This window comes from Camelus bactrianus, chromosome 8 (genome assembly GCF_048773025.1).
Source record: "Camelus bactrianus isolate YW-2024 breed Bactrian camel chromosome 8, ASM4877302v1, whole genome shotgun sequence".
NCBI lineage: Eukaryota > Metazoa > Chordata > Mammalia > Artiodactyla > Camelidae > Camelus > Camelus bactrianus.
In genome coordinates, this window is record NC_133546.1 from 17927887 (window position 1) to 17944187 (window position 16301).

The window sequence follows — 16301 nt, forward strand, 5'->3', positions numbered from 1 at the left end:
TTATCAGAGAGGGCTCGGCTGTCTATCTTTTCCTTCCCTGCAGTGTCAGCCTGGTATTCTGACATTTGAAAGGAGAAACTGCGGAGGTGATTAGAATCTAGTTCTTGGCAGGCTCTTAACAAAGCACTTTGCGCTGGGTGAGAAGTCGCAGATCCTGGGTTCCTGTTCTGGCTTTGCCATTTGCAAGTACGTAAACACAGATAATTTACTATGCTTTAATCTTTTTGAGTCTCAGTTTCCCACTTCAGAGTGAGATGACAAAACAAGAGTTTTAGCCTGTTGGAGAAATTTTATGTGGGTTTCCTAAACATCGTCTCGCTTTCAGCCTCTGGGGACTATGTGAAATGCAGAAGAGGTAACATGATTTTAATTAACATAAAACGACATCAGTCATGTGACATCCCTTCTTCATGCTGTCAAATTCCTCATCTCAAGCCTAGAGATACAAGTGCAAATGCTTCCAGGCAACAGCAAGGGTGAGTGGCTGGGCTGCACACCACTAGGACCTCTGAACACTCAGCCTGTATTAGGAGAAAGTCACCTATTCTGGGCCCTGCACAGAGACAGAGGAAAGCCAGATTTTGTACTCTGAAGGAATGGCTGCTGGCTCTCTCTGCACGATCAAAGAAGCACCAGCTGGTCTTTGGCATGATCTGGTTTCAGGAGTCAGTAGCAGAATGACAGATCAAGTCATGGTACCTGCCCCATCCTTCCCGTTAGTGTGCTTGGTTGGGGAAACAGGGCATGGCAGTCACAGTGGACACCAACCACGTTTCTACCTTTATGCCTTCAACCACATTTCTACCTTTCCCAGGCTTTCAGTCATGCAAATTTCAGGGCTTGTCTGTTGCCATTCTGACCAATGAATTTGGAGCAGATGTGTTGGTGCCACTTACCGACTGAAGCACTAAGAGTCAGTCTGCTGCACCAGATTTCTGTTATCCTGCCTTGGCAACATGTTCTGTAGCTCTACGATGGAGCTGGCTGTCCAGCCTGCATTGGACTTGACTTGAGCAAGAGATAAACCTTTGTTGTTTCAAGTCATCCAGATTTAGGGGCTTGTCTGTTGCCGTAGCTAGAGTTAATTACCCCATTTCAAACAGGGTAAACAGACATTGGGAGAGTGAGAGTATTTGAAAATTATCTGGAAATAATTTCAGTTCTTAAGGAAGAGTGTTTTAAGAGAACTTTTCGAAAATAGGTGGTCAAGGAAAAATTATGGGCCCATCCAATGAGATAGTGAGCTAAGGGTCACAACAGTGTTTAGGAAGAGCTTGTGTGCAAAGATGCTGTTAAGTATCTGCCGTCTCCCTGAACTGACTACCCTGATGATCGATCAGAAGACTCCCTAAGATGGTGCCTGTGAAAGGCTACCTGAGTGTAAGACGGTGCTAACTCACCAGCGATGGGTTTATGGAAAGTGTACCGAGCATGTTTCCTTTCTCTAATGTCAACTCACTCTTTTGTGATTTCTAAGGGCGAAAAGACTCCAGACTTGGCTTATTGGATTTTCATTGTCCTTTTATAGGACCTACTAAAGCAGAATGACTTTGACACAGGCAGAAGGCACTTTTCTTTCCTAATTTACTAGATCTCTTCCCATCTTGGGCTTCTCTCGCCTTTAGGGTTGTTGCCAGGCAACAGCCTAAAGCCCTTGGTCTAAAACACCTCAGAGAAGCTCATCTTTTAAAAGAGTCAGACTTCAGTGGTTTCTTTTGACCTCACTGAAAAGCAAGAGATGGACTAGCATTTTGGGAGGTGGCCTGCGGTAACTTCAGAATGTTTCTTGCTGTTTAGGTTGTTGATAACAGCTTTTTGCTTTCTCATTCTCAGGCCACGTAAAAGCAGCTCACCTTCCATGACCTTCCCTGGTTTTTGCTTAGGAAAGGAGGTAACATGCGGCCAAGGTGATCACCACTCAGCAGACAGCTAAGACTGTTGTTCCCACCTTGCAGGAGGTGTTGGGGCACTAGGCGAGTGAGAGGTGGGGCTGGGAGCTGCACAAAGAGGTAGAGAAAATTCAAGGTAACAAGCCAGCCACCTGTAAATGTAACATGACCGACTAAGAGAACTGGCCACTAACAATCTAGAAACTGTTCAGAGCGATGTTCAGCATTTCTATTTTAAATCAAAACAATTTTTCAGGAAGAAATAGATTGTAAGGAACTTGGAGCTCTTCTAGTCTGAATTCCCCCAATTTCCCAGAGTTTGAACGCCAGCAGACAAAGATATGAAGGGGTCCATGGCAACCCAGGACTGACATTCAAGCCTCTAAACTTCTAATCACTGCCTGTTGTATTACACCCCTAAAACATCCCTCAGAGATGTACTGTGCAGATAATTCTTAGTAAAACTCCCCCACCTAAGAGAGGATGGTCTCAGGTTGTGGAGTTTCTATGGTCTTCATTCATTCATTCATTCATTCATTGCTTCTGATTTCAAGGAACTTTCATTCTCACATGGAAATGCTATCCACTGACCCAGACATTGACTTAAAGGGGAAATATGCATCTCCCTCTCCTTATTAAGCATGTCAGTGTTTTCTAGGGTTCAAGTCCTAAGCAGCAGTGGTCCGCAGTGTGCCCCCCAGGCCTGACTTCTGTTCCCTGAGGTGCTGGGTTAGTGCAGTGCTCTCTGCCTCGGGAGCAGAGAGGGTCCCGCTCACCTCTGGGCTCTTCCAGAGCTCGTCAGGGGCCAGGATGGGCAGTCCTCCCAGGATCCCTCAGACAGGCTGACACCCACTCCTCATCAGGACTTCCTGGATTCCATGGGGCCAGCCTCCTTCCAGGAAAAGCAGTGCTCTCCTCCCCAGCCTTGCACTTTCCTTCCTGGGCCCCTGGGCTTCGGGCAGGCTCCGAGAGCAAACATGCAGCCTCCCTTGACCCAGGCACTGGCAGCCGCCCCGCCTGGGAAGGGGGTTGGAGAGGTGAGGGCAGGGGAGCAGGTGCCTGTCTTAGGACCATTGTTTTCCAAGAGTCACGACTTGAATGTAAAGTTGAGTTCATGTTGTTTTTTTCGTTCCTAAGCGTTTCCTCTCCACGGCTTCATAAATAGCCACCTCCTCTGAGCTCACAGAGGTAGGTACAGCTGCTGGGGCCCTGCTGTGACCTCGCCTTTGCATCCAGTGCATCACATCAAGTCATGGTGCCACGAGCACCGGCTGTTGGTGCCACGGGTTAGGAATGTGACACTTTGGGAGCAGAACAAACAGCAGGTGAGTCAAAAAAGCATGCGCCTTACTTTGCAGGATGATGAAATGGGCATTCTGTCGCAAACCTGAGGAGGCTAAGCGGAGAAGGGACACAGCCCATGAATCAGATGGGCTGGAGACCAAGGCTGGGGACGAGACCCAGGCCGACAGAAGGCTTGAGGACAAGCCGAGAAATCAAAGTTCAGGCCTGTCAGAGAAGGAAGAGCCTGAGTCTCCCATAAGCTGCCAGGTGTGACAGTCAAAGGCTGTCTTCATCAAGGAGCCCTCTCTTAAGACAGAGATGCCCACTGACAGAGGACGAGGCTGAAAGCTGCCTGCGGCCTGTGTTCCAGCAGCAGTGATGGCCAAAGCCCTTCCTTCGGCACAAACAGAGAAATACGCATCAGGCAGATTTAAAAGGGCTACAGGTTAGCGGGGCCGCCTCTCGTGTGAATGTAAGCCCCAGCTCTGATGTAACTTGTTACCTCGGTGTCCCACCTCACCCCTAAATACACACAGACACACACACACTCATGCACACATACACTATGTGTGTGCATGTAGACACATGTGTGTATATGTGTGAATTATACATGATTAGTAATACATAAAACACTATACATACATACACACACACAGAATTGAGTTTTGCAGGACTCCGGTGTCCTGCTCAGAGACTGACTGCTTCCTCCTTCCTCAGGCTGCCCCACCCCACCCCCACCCCATCCATCGTGATTCCTCGGTCCCGAGCTGTGCCCTGGGCAGTGAGTGCCTAGGCTTCAAACCTTTTCAAATGCCTTCTGTTCCTCAAAACTGACCTGTTCAGTGTCCCATTTCCTAAACACCCTTTCGGTGGGGTTGGTTCCAATCTGACTAGCTAGTTCCACTAGGTGGTTGCTAATGACTTATTGTGTTATGCTATTCAGAGAATATGTTTGCATGTTAACCAGGTCCTTCGAGCTTTATCCCACATGGACTGCTGCGTGGAGGGGCCTGGATGAGGGAGTGGTAAGGGAGGTAACCAGGATGCACAATTTAAGGAGGTGCTGGCACAACTCCAAGAGTGAGTGAGTGCCTCCTTAGATTTACTGCCTTGGGAGCTTTTCTTGCCTCCTCCCGAGCTCAGGCCCTGACTGCCAGATGGCGGAAATGTAAAGTTTTGTGATCAGCAAGAAGAGAGAAACTTCTTGTCTCCAAAAATCACATTCCATGGGTATCTGCTTACTCTGCTAAGTATTAACGTGGGGACACTCTAGTTCTTAAATTCATTTGCTAAGTCAAAATATAAAATATCACATAAAAGATGTTAATTTGTTAAGATATTTCTTAATGCTTGACAATTTTGAAAGAGAAAAAAAGAGATTCTGGGTAGCAACCGAAAGGAGTTGGGCATACACTGATAATGATTTGGCACTGACTTTGTTTTATTTTTGTAGAGCAGTGATTCTGAACTAGGTGGTATTAAAGATAAATTTAAGATATAAAACTAGACATAATGAAGAAAATAAAGCTTGTGAGGTCAAAGACACAAGTATAATTCTGAAATAGATTAATTGCTTGAAAGGCAAAATTTACAAGGTTCCCAGGGAACACACATCAGCACGGGCAAGTCCCACCACTGACGTGGAATCTGCGCATTTCCAGGGACTAATGAATGCAGTGATGATGTTCGGTGACTTCCTGTCACCTTGCCTAAGTCACCAGTGCAAAGGCAATGTTGTGATCGTAAAGAACATGTAGTGAAATTATTTTGGAGGTTCTGGAAATCATCCTGGTGATAATTGTTTTATCCAAGTGGGAAATTAAATGAATAGGAAACTATTGTGTTGTATTCTTATAAAGGAGTAGTGGTTTTGAACAACAATTACTTTTGAAAACAAATGGGCTATTAGTTCAAATCTATCACTAAAGGCTTTTTTTTTTTAAGTATAGTCAGTTACACTGTGTCAATTTCTGGTGTACAGCACAAGGCCCCAGTCAAGCGTATACATACTGGATCAGCTAAAAATAAGTTATGTGGCTTTTGCTGCAGGGTTCCTATTAAAGAAGCAACGATACGTGATTTCCTCTAGTGGGTGTATATAAATGATTTTCCAGCTTCCAAAACTTCCTTCTTTTAATTGAAGTATAGTTGATTTACAATGTTGTTTTAGTTTGGTGTACAGCAAAGTGATTCAGTTATACATATGAATATAGGTATATTCTTTTTAAGATTCTTTTCCATTATGGCTTATTACAGGATATTAAATATAGTTCCTTGTACTATACAGTAGGATCTTGTTGTTTGTCTGTTTTACATATAGTAGTGTGTATCTGTTAATCCCAAACTCCTAATTCATCTCTCCTCCCATTTCCCCTTTTGGTAACTATAACCTTATTTTTTATGTCTATGAATCTATTTTTGTAAATAAGTTCATTTGTATCATTTTTTTAGATTCCACATATACGTGAAATCATATGGTATATGTCCTTGCTTGACTTACTTCACATAGAATGAGAATCTCTAGGTTCATCCATTTTGCGGCAAATGCCATTATTTTATTCATTTTTATGGCTAAGTAATATTTCACTGTATGCATATATATGTCTATATATATACATATATACATACCACATTTTCTTTACCCATTTATCTGTCAGTGGACATTTAGCTTGCTTCCATGTCTTGGCTATTGTAAATAGTGCTGCTATGAACATTGGGGTGCATGCATCTTTCTAAATTAGAGAAACTTCTTTGTGACTTCCAGTCATTCTTCTCCAGGGGTTGCTTGATATACTGGAACTACAGAGTGTGACCATGGAGTAGGAAGGAAACTGAGGAAGCTGCATCGAAACTTGCTGTACATCTTTTCAACAATATGAGAAAGGGATGACTGTCTGTTACTTTTCTTTACCACCTATTTTTTCTCATTTTTTTGTATTCATGTTTAATTATTTATTCAGCAACTGTACAGTGTTGTGCTCACCCTGATGAGGGTAGGAGCATGATGGAGAGATATTTGCAGGAATCCAAAGCCTGTCCTAAACCTCAGGCTAAACCCTTTGGTGTACAAGGGTTAGGTTTATTTGGGTTTGCAATATCTTAATGAATAAAGTAACATTAGATGTTCCATTGATTTGTCTATTTTTTCTCTTTCACTATATCCAGCTATCAGGTTTTGCGTTGTCTGCAATCAAATTCTGATTTCACTTCTCCAAGCTACCATCTTTTATTGGCTTCCCATTGCTGCTGCTGAAAATTTAAATTCATGGCATGATCGGCCTCTCTAACCTCATCTTCCTCTACTTTCCATGTTCCAAGCACACTGGCCTCTTTCTCATCCTTAAGCATTCAAGGCTTTTTACAAGTTTGGGCCTTTGTTTGTATTCCTTCTGTCTGTGATACTTTTCCTCCAGCTCTTCCCTTGGTTCTTCCATCCTTCAGTCTTAGCTAAAATATCACCTTGCAATAGAGCATCTAACTCCATTTTTGTTGCTTGACCCTGCATAGCTTCAAGCTCTGCTTCTCTGGGCGAGCCAGTAACAAAGCCTGTACCCTCACTCTCTTGGCACAGGTACAGGTGGGAAGTCCAAACCTTGCCAGCTGCAGCCCCATGCGTGGGAACTCTCATCCCAGCTCCACCCTGAGACCACAACAAAAGCAAATCCACATGGCCCTCCCTTTGTTTGAGCCATTTGAATTGACTTGGGCATCTTTTTTGCTCTCCCTACAAAGCCTCATTATGTGAGTAATCAACTTTTTCATAAGTCTAAGTGGTTGTGTGTCTTCATCAGCCTCCATATTGAAACCCACTTTGAGTAGGGGGTTTGATCTGACCCTCTGTGTTGCAACTCCAAGGCACACCTCCTCAGAGAAGCCCTCTCTAGCAATCATCCAAAGATGGCTTTGCCCATAATTTTTATCTCATCACATTTTCTATGTCATACTCTATGAAAAAGTCTTTAATGCTTCCTGTTGTCTGCAAAACAAGTTAAATAGCAGTAGCAGGAATCTTATATTCAGAGCCTCCACAGACCGACCACGGCACCTCCAAACGTGTCTACCCTGCTCTCTGAGCCCCCATTTAGCTAGTCTTTGCAAGTCTCACTAGGCTATGATGATCCCCTTTCCATCTCCTTACTCATTGTAATTTCGTTTACGTGGAAAGCCCTGACTCTTCTCTACTTGTTCGAGACTGGTCCATTCATCCACCCATCAGTCTCAGATTTAGAACTATTTCTTCCATGAACCCTGCTAAATAACTTCAAAGCTCAGTGATTACTCCCATCTCTAAACTCTTATAGAAATATTTCCTGGCATGGCTTCTCCCAATACTTTCCTCTTTCTTCATTTCAAGCAGGCAGCCAGACCCTCAGGAATTTTGCCAAGAGAGAAAGAAGGAGAAGTCTGAAATCAACAGCTTTTCCACGGTGATGTAAAAGCATAACTCACTGAGTTGATTATATCAGTACCCTGGAGCATCAGGAGAGGGAGGGTTCTTTGAGAGGCAGCTAGAAAGAGTGGCGAGTGTTCTCTGAAATGGTGACAGGAGAGAGATCTGAGGCTCACAAGAGAGTGGAGACTGGGTAGCAGTTTTAAGGCAGCATCCCAGGGTCAGGGGCAAACTGACAGGACTTAGCTGTGGGTTATGCCAAAGAAGGTAACACCCTAGGCACCAGAACTCAGCCTCCCCCCAGACTGTCAAGCTCTAAGCAGACCTTCAAAGTGGCAGAGTCTTTGATCTTGAAGGAATTGTGCAGACTGAACCATAGTGTCTCAAAATAACTAATGTTAACAGGTGACTAGTAGCCTCCCAGACCTGGATGCTTCACCAGCTCAGGGAGAGGAGCCCTTGGCATTGACTTAGGTTGAATTTCTATTCAATGTGGGACAGAATCAGGTTGATCTCGAAAGGAAAGATATGTGCTGTTCCTCGCACTTCTGAGTTTCTAGACTTATTATCTTATACTTACTACTCTCGTGATTTATTTAACTTGCTAAATTAGCAGGATATTTATCACTGATACTCATCCTTCTTTTGTAGTTGTATTATGTCTCCCCAGCTATATCAAAAGCTCCTGGACGACTGTGTAATTCAGACTCTAGTAGAATTTGCTGCATGTAAATAACAGCCAGTTTTCTGTGTACACTGCCTGGCAGAGGGACTTTAGTCTCTTGGTAATCATTGTCCTCATAAATGGTCCACGTGCTGGGAAGTAGTCCACATGAATTCAATAACCCAAGATTTATTCCTGAAATAAGAGGAGATATGTGAGTCAGGGAGTGGAAGAAAAAACAGATAGCTGTTAGGGCTTGCCTGACTCATGGCTATCATTTATAATAACAACCACCATTTGTACGTCCTTACTAAGATGGGCCCTGCTGCAGTATCCCCTTGCTGTGTTCCAGGGCTGTATGTCAGTAAAATGAGAAATGCCACTCCAAAATCAAATCTACAGAAGTGCTCATTAATAAAATAAGGCAGGAGAGAAAATTGAATATAGAATATTACTCTAATTTTATTGTTTGTATATCTACATATTTGTCTACTTGAAGAACACACACACACAATTATTTTTGTGGATATACATGTAAATATATCCATCTATTCTTGTTTCTATATCTATAAACTTTAAGCCTAGTTATCTCTAGATGGTGAGGTCCTTGGTGACTTTTACTATGTTGTTGATAGTTTTCTGTATTTTCTAAAATTTCCACAACACACAATGCATTTTTTATTAATCATAAAAAATAGTAAATGGTTCAGTTTTTAAAAAGGCAAGTCGATAGAGAGGCATTAGGTTTGACCACTACGTTATTTATAACTCAGTTAGCATTGTATTTATCCACCTGACATGGAACTGGGCAAAGAACAACAACAATTATACATGTTCGATTATTGTCTTGTGATCTGCGTTTCTCAGAGTATTGTTCGTGAAACATTTTCTGAACTGTATTACTAAAATCAATTCTAGAAATCAATAATGTTCAGAAATTACAGCAATTTTGTTTATATCTCTGTGACTAACATATGAAGACAAAATCTGAAGTGATTGTTTCAAATCGAAAACTATGGCCAACTAAAAGTATTTGACAAAGCTGACTCTTTGTAAAATATGTTTTTATTGCTGAGCAAGCATTAACAGTAGAGTCAGTGGAAGAGCTACCCCATGCCTTTTGCTCCCCACATCTGGCCAACACTTCCATCTGTTCATGCCCTTGAGAGGAAGGGAACTAACATGTAGTCAGCATTGCTCAAGGGCAGGCAGTAGCCTTATGTGGACCTGAGTCCACGTAAGTGCCTGAGCATCAGGTGAACAAGAACCAGCAGATGTTTCTGATCTGATTTGTCAAGTGTTCTTATTTTTTAAAAACATTGTCTAAATAATAAATGCAATGAGGAAATTTTACACAAAAAACGCTAGAGTTCCCGTTTGTGTTGAATTCCAGAGGTTTGTTGAAACTGGGTTCCCTGCGTGGCATTACGTGGGCCAAGCATCGGAGTCCCCCGCTGTCTTGTTTCACACAACTCTTTCATCTGCCTGGATCCTGCAGGCATTTACATTTCCAATGAAAGCCCTTTCGACCCAAGACACCAGGGTTTGGACTTTGCTTTAGAATAAACATCAGGCAATTTTCTAACATCAAATCTCCTGTAAAGCCAACAGTCCCTCATCTCTAATTGTAACATCCAAATGCTCAGAAAACTGAAAGTTTTTGCCAAACTCTTTTGGCAGGTAAATTTGCCCCAAACTGATGTTAAGCTTTTACAGCATTTCAGTCTCAGGAGATTCACTACTAAAAATTATTGTGAACCTCAAAGTTCTTTTGCTTATGTGAGTTGTATCTATCCAGTTACCACATTAGAAATGAAATGGAAAGTCAAAAAACATGTATTTATGTTTATTTAAAAATAACAATGAGTCCATTACACGATAACATAAGTGATACTTTATAAAGACAACTACTTTATTGTTCCAAACCAAAATTTTAGTAGGAAGAGTAGTATTGTTTTATACTCTTGCAAATCTCTTTATATATGGTCTTGCTTAGCAGAGAGCCAGATTCTCATATCTGCTTCTACATTCAGCCTACTATAATATCACACGTGGTCTAGCCCCTTGAAAACTTCACTACACACTCACATAAGCAAATAAGAGTGAAAAAAGAAACATATTTTTGTAAAAATGGTTTTGACTTCATGGACACCCTGAACAGGTTTTGAAGACCCCCAAGGATCCCTGAGTTATACTTTGAGAACAGTGGTATTATTATCTCTCTTTATCTCACTTACTGTGAATATTCATGTGTTTCACTGGAGAAATACAATGTTTGATTATTGGTGCTGCTCCAGACTTTGAGGGATGTGGGGACATATAATACAGTGTCTGTACTACATAAACTTTATAAATATGAAAAATTTCAAATTACCCTCAAAAATCTCCTTCAGTTTTTTGGATAAGCAATTATGTACCTTGGACTAGTTTCGTGGTAATGACCAAAACTGAAAAAAAGTCAACATGCAATAATAATAAAGAAAACCTCAGCAAAACGCAGTGGCAGATGTGTTTCAGAGTTAAAAAAAAAAAAAATTGCAGCATCTTGAAATAGAGCATGATTGAGGTGCTCCTTTTGGATGCACCCCTTCCTTTATTCATCCAATGAGTAGTTATTGATCACCTATTATGAACACCCACTGTAGTCTCAGCTCTAAATCACTGGTTAGTTGAAGCTGGTAAAAAGTCACACGATTGTTTGATAAAGTTTCCAACCAGAAAGACTGATAAATTAGCATTTAACTTTATGGCACGATTTAGATGTTGATGTGGATTTTGCAGGGGTCGGTAAGCTATGGACCTCTACCTGTTTTTGTAAACACACAGCCATGTCCTCGCCCTTACATATTGTCCATGGCTGCTTTTGTGCTACAAAGAGAGTTGAGTCCGTATGACTTGCAAAGCCTAAAATATTTGTTATCTGGCCCTTTACAGAAAAAGTATGCCCAACCCTGATTCAGAACATTGATTTGAATATCCCCTGAATAACTGGAAAAATAAGACCTGGTTTATTAGATGATGAGTCCTCTATGACTCATATATTTTGAGACATCTCTTGTGATTTCAGTTCCCAGAAAAGTGTGGATTGTATTAGAAGATTCTAAGCCGGTGGAATATACCTTGAACAGAAATGATTTACAGAGGAGAGTTACAATTGAGGCAAACTGTCCTTTCCAGATGAATTTCACTGCTGACCTCACAGTTGTCTTCGGGGCTGATTTCCAAGGCTAAGTTCTATCGGAGGCATCTTGTACCTGTTATACAAGTACTGGATGTGGATAAGCACCTGCCAAGTGGATTTTAATGCTCCAGGAGTGCCTTCCTATTGCCTTTCCAACTTCAGGGGCTTGTGTTTCTCAAGGCTGTATCACTGAGACAATTGAATCAAGCCTACATCTCCTCCTCCTCCTTCTTCTCCACCTCCTCCTCCTTCTCCTCTTTCTTTGAGTATAACTACTTAGATTGCAAAGCTATCCTGGTTTTATGAATTGCATATCTTAAGAGTTTGTGTTATGACCACAGAGAATTAGAGTGGATAATGTCCACTTAAAGTAATTATTGTGTAAATCAGTCTCAGATTAATTGTGGCAAAGGGATTTGCTTCTTATGAAGTTTGGATCAATTAATTTGCCTTATTGATTTGATGTCTACTTGTTAAAAGTCCATCTTTTTAGGGAGAAAGTATCACTGGAAAAAGGGGCCATCCCAGACAAAATTATGGAGTAAATTTCTCTTTGTCTTCCTTGCACCATTGTTTAAATACCTTCTCTTTCCTGGGAGTGATTATTTTCCTATTGATACTAATGATGTTGAAGATAACTGTAATAATTGTTATAAATCATTTAAAATCTCACAATTTAGTCTCTATTCATTATATGTTAGCTGCATATAGGATCATGCTATCTCTCATTCTCACAATTCTATTATTTTTATAATAGAAAGTGAAACGAAGAAGCTAGGAGACTTGGCCCAAATCACATAGTCAAGAAATAGAAATTGGGATGAATCCTGTCTTTATGATTTTTCCAAATCCTCTACCCCTGTTGTCTCTTGGCTTGCCAGGGCCATCCACTCAATTCTGGTCTGTTTTGCTATCTCCTTAGGCCCTGGGCATTGCCTGTTTACCTTCCCTCTCTATTTCTCATCACCACCAGCTCCCAGGCAGGTTGCTGCTTATCAGAAATGCGATAAATTAATTCACACTGGGACTGATTGGGGTTGATTCATTTATACATTGATGACCTCTTTTTACCACTCATTTTGCCTGCCTCTGGATTCTAAAAATGAAGACAACATCCCTGTCCTCATGGGGCTCCTGGCTCACCATGTCTACTGGACAGATAATGACCATGTATTATCTCTTCTGTGTGGTTTATCTATTTTAAGAGAGACAGAGTTGTAATGATGGAACTTCAGGTACCAGCCCGCCAGCCTTATAAAAGTATAACAGAGGAGTGGGGTGAGGGGTCTAGGCTCCCAAGGACCTGTAAGAGCAGGACTTTACTTCTGCGTAAAGGCCGATCCTGTTAGGAAACAGTCCGTTTTAAACTGTTACCATGCCTACATTATTCATTTGGGATTTTATCAAGTTTTATGTCTTACTCTAATCTAAATTCTATAATGTAGCCTCATAAGTTATTTCTCCTCCAACAATATTTAGAATCACAGTTTTGGCAAAGCAGGAGATGAGATGACCCTCCAATCTTAAGGTTTTATCTGTTTGCTGTTATCTTCTCTCTGCTTCTTTCTGCAGCCAAACAGTTGTGCTTGTAGTTCAGTCAGTGTCTCTGATGGGGTTCAGGACATGCTGCCTCAAATATGACCCTTGGTATATTGACTATCTTAAACTGAAGAAGTTTGAGAAAATGGTAGAAGCAAAAAGGCCACTCTGACCTCCCCTGACCACCCTTCTTCCCTGAAAGCAGGGGATAAATTTCCCATGTGAAAAGTACCCTCCCTGTATCCAGAGGAAGGAAGGCATTTTTGTCACCAGAGATGGGGAATGTGGGGCTGAGAAATCCATTCAAACAAACCTCATTAAACTAAGCATTATCACCCTGGTTACTTCTTCACCATGTACTGCCCCCAGCCCAAACCCCTCTGTCTTAATTCTTCACAAATGTACTGTTTCCATGCTTAAAAGGTATAAAAGCTTCCTCCTCTGGTCACTTCTTCAGGTCATCATTCTCTTAAGAAAACTCCCATATACATGTAAAAATGCAGTAAAATTTGTACACTATTCTTCTGTCAATCTATCTTTGTCAGTTTAATTTTTAGACCCCGCCAAGGTCCCTAAGAGGGTAGAGGAAACATTTTCTTTCCCTATAGCTCTATGCAATTGCCAGAAAATGGACTGAAAGATCACCCTCAAAATATGTCATTTTGAATTTAAAGAGCCAGTGAAACACTGTTGTAATGATATAATGCTTGTGTATTTGGAAGCATCTTTGTGTACTGAAATGTGCACAGATAATCTGCTAAACTTGCTGTACCTTTGTTTTCTGTTTTCATATGAAGGAATCATCTCGCTGGAGACAGATTAGAAGCAAGGCGTAACGTGGTTTACCATGAGTAAAAGGTCTTCTGTCTTGCATTTTTACGTGACTAAGTACAATATTTGCAAATATATACCACCAGGCTCTCTTGAATGCTATGAACAAATTTAAATACAAACACAGCAAGTTTCAACAAAAATCATTATGAATATTTCAAATATATTCTACCAGGGAACTAAAACCAAAGATGTAGGCAGTTATGTGATGTGGTTGCACGTATTTTTAAGGAGGGGAAAGTCAGCTGTCATCAGCAAACTGGTGACCGTCTTCCATGGGGCACACTACCTGATAAGGTGAGTCAGAACTTCAAGTTCTCAGAGGTTTCTGGGAAGCCTTCATAAAGCCTGAAGCCAAAGGCTGCTCTCCAGCAGCCAAATGAGTTGACTCTCCTTTCCTGCACAGTATTACCTTGTATTCCTATGTGGTTCTCCTCCTCCTCTTGTCACCTCACTTCCCAGAGCTCTAAATAACTTGCTGCCTTCTAAATACTCCCTCATTAACCCGAAAGCCACGGAGAGGCCGGTAGGGGAATTTAAAAGGGCTACCTATTTTCTGAGCTCGGAAAATTCTATCCCATCGGGTTTCAGCTCACCAGAAACAAATTTGAACATTCTAGCTTTGCACAAGGAAATAGGAAAATAGTTTGTGGTCACCCCCACAGCCTCCCCTGCCCCAAGGAACTGAGGAGAGGGTTCTCCAAACTGTCAGTTGAAAATATCTCCACAAATGCCTGGGGAATGTTGGCCTGCTTTTGTATGTTTTATTCACAACAAGTGTTATTTGTTAAAAAAATATATATATATATTTTACTTATATAGTAAATATATATATATATTTATATATATATTTTATATATATAGTACTGGGACAAAAAAGAGCCTAATTTGTAAAAATTCAAGTTAAAAAAATTTTTTTTATTTAATAGAGTAGCTTTAGTTGTAGAACATACAGTGTAAGCAGATAAAAAAGTAATGGAATCCAGAAATAGATTATGGATGCGTAACATGCCGTGACTGCAAAAAAAGGTTAATGTGTAGCTTAATTAATTTCCTTCATTACAGAACTTTTGTCTTTGCTAGGCTGCAGCTTTATTAGGTAAGCACAAGTTAGAGGTGTTTACATCAGAAAGGTCAGGGAACTACTTATGGGAAAACAAAAGAATAAATCCACAAGGGGAGAGGGGAGAAAAAGGAAAGATGAGAGCTAAGCAAAGGCCAGGTTAGAGGAACAGACTTGGCCACTGGCCTAGAGTTCCATGTGATACAGAAATGCACCCAAGGATGTATGTCTTCACTATATAGAAATACACACACAGATATCTATCTACATGCCTCTGTGTGTGTTTTGAAAGGCAAAGAAAACAAGAGGAATTTGGAATTTTAGAGATCTCATTTGTGGATTAAAAATGTAATTTCCCAATTTACTTTGAATTGTTTTTGAATGTTGGCCTGGGGTTTCTTTTCAAACTAAACTGACAGTGCTACAAAGTGGCTTGGTTTTATTAAGCTGAATGATTTGACATTGCTAATTTTTGTATGTCAAAGATGGTCAAATATTGTTGGTTTTTCCTGGTTCAACCCATTTTATGGGATCTCTCACATTTGGAGTTAGCTAGTCCAGGCACGAAGACTGGTTTAAGTGCTCCAGACAGAAGAAGGCTAGTGAACACAGGCTGGGAGGAGAGGAAAATGGGGCACCACCAGGGCCTTTGCCCTGTGGCTGGTGAGAGGTGACCCAGAAGGGAGAGCGGCAGGTGAGAAAACCCCAGATGAGCAAATCCGAGAGATGCTAACATAGAAACACCTAGCATGAGCTTTCTTCCAGACATCGTGCCAAGCACTGATAGACTAGACCTCAGTACAATCTCACAAGGATCCTGTGAAGCAAGTGTTACTATTTTTCATTATTCTCATTATTGTTATTTTACCCATGAAGAAATGAGCCTGTGATGGCTAATTTTATGTGTTGACTAGACTATAATGCTAAGTTGATGTTATTGATACATAAAATGTTAGCCTTTGAGTAAAACATATTACCCTCCATCATGTGGGTGGGCCTCATCAAATCAGTTGAAGGCCTCAAGAGAAAAGACTGAAGTCTTCTGATGAGGAAGGAGTCCTGCCTCCAGACTGCCTTTGGACTTAACACTGCAACATCAATTCCTGCCAGAATTTCAATTTCAGGCTTTCCAGCGCCCAAAATCACAAGAGACAATTTCTTGAAATCTCTCTTTCATCTCTCTCTTTCTGTCTATGTATGATGTATATATATGCATCCTATTGGCTCTGTTTCTCTGGAGAATCCTAACTAGTATAGAGACAGGAACTCAGGGTTTTCTGGTTCCAAAGTCCTTATTTTTAATCACGACATCATGCTGTCCCCTTATATTTCATCACAGAAGGTGTCATCCTGTGCTCCCATCATTTGCTGATGTGTTTGCTTCCCCTACTAAGCCATAAGCTCAAGAGGGCAAGAACTTTTGTATCCCCAGCATCTGATATAGTGCCTGTCACATGGCA